Source organism: Suncus etruscus, chromosome 4 (assembly GCF_024139225.1).
Source record: "Suncus etruscus isolate mSunEtr1 chromosome 4, mSunEtr1.pri.cur, whole genome shotgun sequence".
In the NCBI taxonomy this organism is placed as follows: domain Eukaryota; kingdom Metazoa; phylum Chordata; class Mammalia; order Eulipotyphla; family Soricidae; genus Suncus; species Suncus etruscus.
Window position 1 is genome coordinate 44,561,066 of NC_064851.1, and position 7,056 is coordinate 44,568,121.

Genomic DNA, 7,056 nt, shown 5'->3' on the forward strand with positions numbered 1-7,056 from the left:
ATGTACACCACCCTTCACCAATGTACATTTTCTGCCATCTCATCTTTTGATGAAAGTGTTATCCCATTTTTAAAACATGGAGCTGAAATTCAGGCTCACTTATTTGTCAGAGCTGAGATTTCTGTCCAGATCTAATTCTAAAGACTCTTGTCTTCTACTCTGCTGATTTCATTATGCTTCCTGTTAGTTAGATACTCATGTCTAAGCACTTATAACCATTCAGACTTCACAACATCTCATAGAGAGAGAAACTGGTATTTCCTCTCACAGAGTAAAAACTACAGTTGGGATCGATTAAGTAATTTATCTGAAACACACTTCTCCTTGTAGATGGCAAGACAGCAAGAATCAGCACAGAATCTAGCTCCTGAATCTAGTCCCCTCACTTCTGGGAGCTAGAGTCTCCAATTGGATTGTCAGCACCACCAGAGCCTGTCCTGGCGTAGCACAGCCTGAAGGCACTGAGAGAGGAATGTAAAAGACGCTTGCAAGATCCAGCTAACAGGTCAATAGGGCATGGGGCCTCTTTAAGGGCAAGCAGAGGGTCATGTCATACTCACATCCCCAGATTCGATTTTCAAAACAGTTCTTTTTGGAAATCAGTACAATACACAGGCCTCTGTGCTGTCAGGGGAGGCTGAGAAATAATCAAAATCTGTCTTTGGTTTTATCTTCTTAGATAGAGAAGAAATCTGCAGTTATTGTGGACTTAAAGGGAGCCAAGATTTTGACACTGGCCAGTTCTGACTGCAGAGAAAGGCAGCATTTGGAGCAGAGGATGACCATGAAAGCTTGACCAAGGACTGGGCAAAGCCGAGACTGGAACACAGCTTGAGAGCTGCCTGGGCTGGAGACATTGTCTTCTGTCTGTGTTCTCTGTGTTTCCTGGGTTCTTTGGGACAGCTCCTCTCTCATACTGCGTGGTCTGTGAAGAATGAAAACTTGAATTTTTAGTCAGAGTCAGAGTCTAAATGTCAAGTTTGAGAAAAGTTTTTAAATCCCTTAAAACTTATGGTTTCTTAACCATAAAATGAGGGCTAATTGCACTGCTAATCCCACTCCTACCTCATAGGAGTCTTGAAAGGGCTAAAAAATAATCCTATAAAAATAAAAGGTCTGGCATGTATAAAAATACAGTGTTTGACTCTTATCCAGTAATTTATCGTATTAGATGTTAATAATACAATCCTATGTCCAAACCACCTTCTCTTTTTTGCATTCTTCTATCCCTTTTCAATCCTCCTCCGCATCCATATTGACTCTCTTCTCTGGGCTTGAATGATAACTTTATCATTTTTTGTCACTTGTTAATTTTGTTTGTCACTTGTTAATCATATGGACCATTATTCACTATATCTATCACCAGAATTAAACCACAGATGTATATCTGAGGGTTGGGTCTTAGATCAGAAGCATTGCCCTTATTGGTCAGTTACAGATTAAACACAAACTTGTCCTTTTGTACTGGCCCAATAGGCCTGCTACACTTTGCTCGCACTAATAGTGGCAGAGGCTTGAACAGATGTGTCTGCCATTAATCTTTGCTACTACATGGGCTCTCATCCAACAGAGGGATTCAGGTGAGGAAACCAATAAGATCTCAAACATGAACCAAGGTTTGACATATTTCCTTCCTTCCTTCCTTCTTTCCTTCCTTCTTTCCTTCTTTCCTTCCTTCCTTCCTTTCTTCCTCCCTTCCTCCCTTTTCTTTCTTTTTCTTCTTTATCTTTCCTTCCTTCCTTCCTTCCTTCCTTCCTTCCTTCCTTCCTTCCTTCCTTCCTTCCTTCCTTCCTTCCTTCCTTCCTTCCTTCCTTCCTTCCTTCCTTCCTTCCTTCCTTCCTTCCTTCCTTCCTTTCTTCTTTCCTTCCTTCTTTCTTTCATTTTTTTTTTTTTTTTTTTTTGGTTTTTGGGCCACACCCGGTAACGCTCAGGGGTTACTCCTGGCTATGCGCTCAGAAGTCGCTCCTGGCTTGGGGGACCATATGGGACGCCGGGGGATCGAACCGCGGTCCGTCTCCTAGGCTAGCGCAGGTAAGGCAGGCACCTTACCTCCAGCGCCACCGCCCGGCCCCTCTTTCATTTTCTTTCCTTCTTTCTTTCTTTTTCTTTCTTTCTTTCTTTCTTTCTTTCTTTCTTTCTTTCTTTCTTTCTTTCTTTCTTTCTTTCTTTCTTTCTTTCTTTCTTTCTTTCTTTCTTTCTTTCTTTCTTTCTTTCTTTCTTTCTTTCTTTCTCTCTTTCTCTCTCTCTCTCTTTCTTTCTTTCTCTCTCTTTCTTTCTTTCTTTCTTTCTTTCTTTCTTTCTTTCTTTCTTTCTTTCTTTCTTTCTTTCTTTCTTTCTTTTTCTTTCTTTCCTTCCTTCCTTTTCTTTAACATAAAGGTATACATACTTTTACAAATACAAATAATGCTTTGGTAGTATTCAAAATTTTAATTTTGAATTTAATTTAAAACTAATGTTTGACAATGAGGTACTGTCTTACACCACAGAGACTGGCACACATCACAAAGAACAAGAACAATCAGTGCTGGCAGGGATGTGGGGAGAAAGGGACTCTCATTCACTGCTGGTGGGAATGCCGTCTAGTCCAACTTTTATGGAAAACAATATGGAGATTCCACAAAAACTGAAAATTGAGCTCCCATTTGACCCAGCTATACCACTCCTAGGAATATACCCTAGGAATACAAAAATCCCTTCCTCACACCTATATTCATCACAGCACTTTTAACAATAGCCAGACTCTGGAAACAACTCAGATGCCCTTCAACAGATATATGGCTAAAGAAACTGTGGTATATATACATAATGGAATATTATGTAGCCATCAGGAGAGATGAAGTCATGAAATTTTCCTGTACATGGAGACTATTATGCTGGGTGAAATAAATCAGAAGGAGAAACAGACACAGAATAGTCTCACTTATCTATGGGTTTTAAGAAAAATTAAAGACATTGAAATAATTCCCAGAGATGAGGGCCAGAAGGACCAGCTCAAGATATGAAGCTCACCACAAAGAATGGTGAGTGCAGTTAGAAAAATGACTATACTAAGAATTATCATAACAATGTCAATGAGTGAGGGATGTAGAAAACCTGTCTTGAAGATAGGTGAGGGTGAGGAGGGAAGAGATGGGGCATTGGTGAAGGGAAGGTTGCAAGGTGAATGGGGATGATCTTGTTATGACTGAAACCCAACTACAATATGTTTGTAATCACAGCATTTAAGTAATTATTAAAAAATAAATTAAAAATTAATAAAAAATAAAATAAACTTACTGCTCTGGAAATAATAAAATTAGTGTTTAGAGCAGGTGAACTTAAAACATAGTTCGTAGGGCACTTTCCTTGCATGAAGCCAACCTGGGCTCATTCCCTGGCACCCCAGATGCTTGCCTAAGCCTGCTAGGAGTGGTCCCTGAGCTCAGAGTCAGAACTAAGCCCTGGCATTATTGGGTGTGCCTCCCTGCTCTCCCCAAACTCATATTCATGCAAAAACCTGTATATGAGTGTTGATAGAAGGTTTGTTCATAATCACTCCAAGCTGTCCAATTGATGAATGAACAAACTCTGACACAATTACACAAAGAATTCTCCTGAACGGAAAATTGAATGAACTATTCACACACAAATATAGACACATTTTAAAATGTGTTCTGAATGAAATATATTAGACTTAATTTGCTATTTTCTCTACGATTCTGTTTTTGGGCTTTATATAAAAGACAAAGCAATAAATATAAAAAGCAGATTTGTGGTTTTGAGGGTTGAGTGTAGAGCAAGGTTAATTGCAAAAGAATAAGGAACTGTACTATGATAATAATGTTCTGTAGCTGGGTTTTTTTTTTTTTTTTTGGTTTTTGGGCCACACCCGGTGACGCTCAGGGGTTACTCCTGGCTATGCACTCAGAAGTCGCTCCTGGCTTGGGGGACCATATGGGATCCCCGGGGATCAAACCACGGTTCGTCCTACGCTAGTGCTTGCAAGGCAGACACCTTACCTCTAGCGCCACCTTCCTGGCCCCACTGTAGCTGGTTTGTGGCCAAGTTTAAAATATATACATTTGCCCAAACTTATACAGCTAAAAGAAATAATTTTCTTAAATACAAATTATATACTCCCAAACCACAATTACAGCAATAACAGATACAAAATACCTTTAGTGGTTTTACCTTTAGTTGTAAAGAATTAAAGCCCACACTAGAAAATCTCTGTCCTTTTTAATCATTATATTGTTTTCTCTAAAATGCTGGATAAATGTTACTGCTACCCAGATATACTTTGAACTTTGTTTCTTCAGTCTGTGGATAGAGAATACCTGTTGTAACATCCCCTATATTTTTTACAAAATAAATTAATAATAAATAATGAATGAATAAGTTTTTTCTTGATTTACAACAAATAACATCCCTTGGTTCTCTTTTGAGTTACAATTGAGCTATGGATATAGAACTGAGTTTGCTAAATGTGTTAAGCTTGCTGACTATCACCCTCCCTTCAGCATTGTCTTTTGATTCCCTCGACTTCTCTCAAAAGAAAGTGGTAGAAAGGGGCTGATACTCTGGATATGGGTGTGGTGTAGGAATATGGTGTTTAGGAAACACTAAAGTTAACAGTATTATAAATAAGAGGTCTTAAATTCTTTAAACAAATAAAATTTTCTAAAAATTAAAAATTTTAATATCATTCTAGTAGCATTTCTTGACTCTCAATTTATATAATTAAGAGTGAGACTGACAAGGTAGCTCTAGGATTGAGTGCATGCTGCTTTGCATGTGCAAAACTGGTTTGATCCTTGCACTGAATAGTTCTCCAGGATCACTGAGTATGCCCCCCAAACAAACAAAATTGTAGCATAGAAAGATAAATATACACTCTTGTCTTTTTTCCTCAGTAAGGAATTCCAGAGTTTGTATGGGTTTTGTTGTATTCTGGATGATTCTTTGAACACAGAAAATTGAACTGAAAGCTGAAATGTGCTCAAGTTGTGAACATTTTGCAGGTGTGGAAAGGCCCATCCCTGTCACATATCCCAGGAGGACATTTCTGTCCTCCTTTTCTGTGCTTTGATGAGAAGAAGCAGGTCTTGTTGACAGGAAGAGTCATGGTGGTGTCACTCTGCTGGGCTGATTGATCTCCCTGTCCTCACTTGCTTATTAGCAAAATGTTCCTCACAGTCCCATATCTATCTGCTGCCCACCTGTGGAGGCACCTCTGGTCAGTCCAACCTCACAGGGTCTCTCACTCTCTTATTATTACCTCACTATCTCTGCAACGTTGTGGTTCTGACAGACTTCCAGAAAAACATGAAGTGGGCTATGGGGGCTGACTCCATGGTTGTTTGCTCTCATGCACTGAGATACTGTATTGGACAAGAAACAAGCAATTCTCAATTTGACCTAGCCCTAACTAAGAAGAGGAGTACATATGGGGGACAGGAGATTATATTTCTTCTTGGGTCACAAACTCTACCCTCACTATTACATCTTCTAGTATTTAGAGGAGTTAATATTTTATAGAATCTGAAACCCAACTACAATCATATTTGTAATCAAGGTGTTTAAATAAAGATTTTAATAAAAAAGGAAATCATTATCCATAATAGCCCCAAACCTCAAAAAATATTTTATAGAATCTAGGCAATATTGGAGCCTTGGGAGGTACAGTGTAGTTGAGAGTGGCTGGCATCTTCATTTGAATCCTCATTATTGAGGGTCTTTGCTCCATGGTCCAGATTTGTTTTCTCATGAGTGGAAGGAGTTGAGGAAGGGAGGTGTGGAGGGGTCCCAAGGCACTTCTGGATTACAACATTGGTGATATGTGAAGAAAAAAGTTTAAGTTGCAACATATACATAAAATCCCTGCCAAGATCAGTTGCATAATTTGTGGAGCTCAGTGCAAAATTAAAAATTGGAATCCTTTGTTCAAAAAGCAGGAACTAAGTATCTTTAAAGTACTAAAATGTGAACCTTAAAATATTTATCCATAGACTCTATCTGCCTTGGTATTTAAAAAAATTTAATATGTATTGTTCTGGATAAAGAAAGAATTAACATTTAAATTAATAGCATAAATTTACCCTCTATTCTGTTATATTATACAGTTCATATTTTACATGCAACTATAAGAGTATATAACTCCCAGATAGAATCACCAAAATTATATTTATTTTTATTTGTTCATGGTTAGTGTGTGTTTATGCATTTTGTTTTTAACAGAACTGTAGAGACCGCACTCTAAATTCACACAACTGTTATTATTTTACATCTTGCTCTGCATATGCATCACCTTATACTACCTCTTCAGCTAAGACTATATGAGAAGGATTGAAAAAAACTATTACTTAGCTCCTCTTGCCTTTTTCTTCTGCATTAGTGTTTTCAGTGAATGTGACTGGCTAATAAGAGGGAAGAATGAAAGGTCCCTGAATATTTTTGGTGTTTTATAGTAGCATCATCATTCTGTTTTTAGAAGATCACATTGTCCTTGTGGAGCTGTCTGGAGTTTCTATTGCCCAGTCACAACTGGGATTCTCTCTCTCTCTCTCTCGCTCTCTCTTGCTCACCTGGAACACATTCTGAGTGAGCCAGGTCAATCAATCCCCTATGTTCTAAAGCAGGGGTCTTCAAACTACGGCCCACGGGCCACATGATGCCCGCAGAGGAGTCTGATCCGGCCCGCCAGCAGTGAGCGCTGTTTGGTTGCCAAGATACCTGCCAGCATATACACTCAGTGTATATCCAAATATCAGGAACCATGCACTCAAAATGGTAACCATCTTTGGTAACACTTATGCCTGTGAACAGACTTTTTCAAGAATGAAACATCTGAAATCTCCAACCAGATCAAGATTAACTGATATGGGCCCAGAGAGATAGCACAGCGGTGTTTGCCTTGCAAGCAGCTGATCCAGGACCAAAGGTGGTTGGTTCGAATCCCGGTGTTCCATATGGTCCCCCGTGCCTGCCAGGAGCTATTTCTGAGCAGACAGCCAGAAGTAACCCCTGAGCACCACCGGGTGTGACCCAAAAACCAAAAAAAAAAAAAAAAAAAAGATT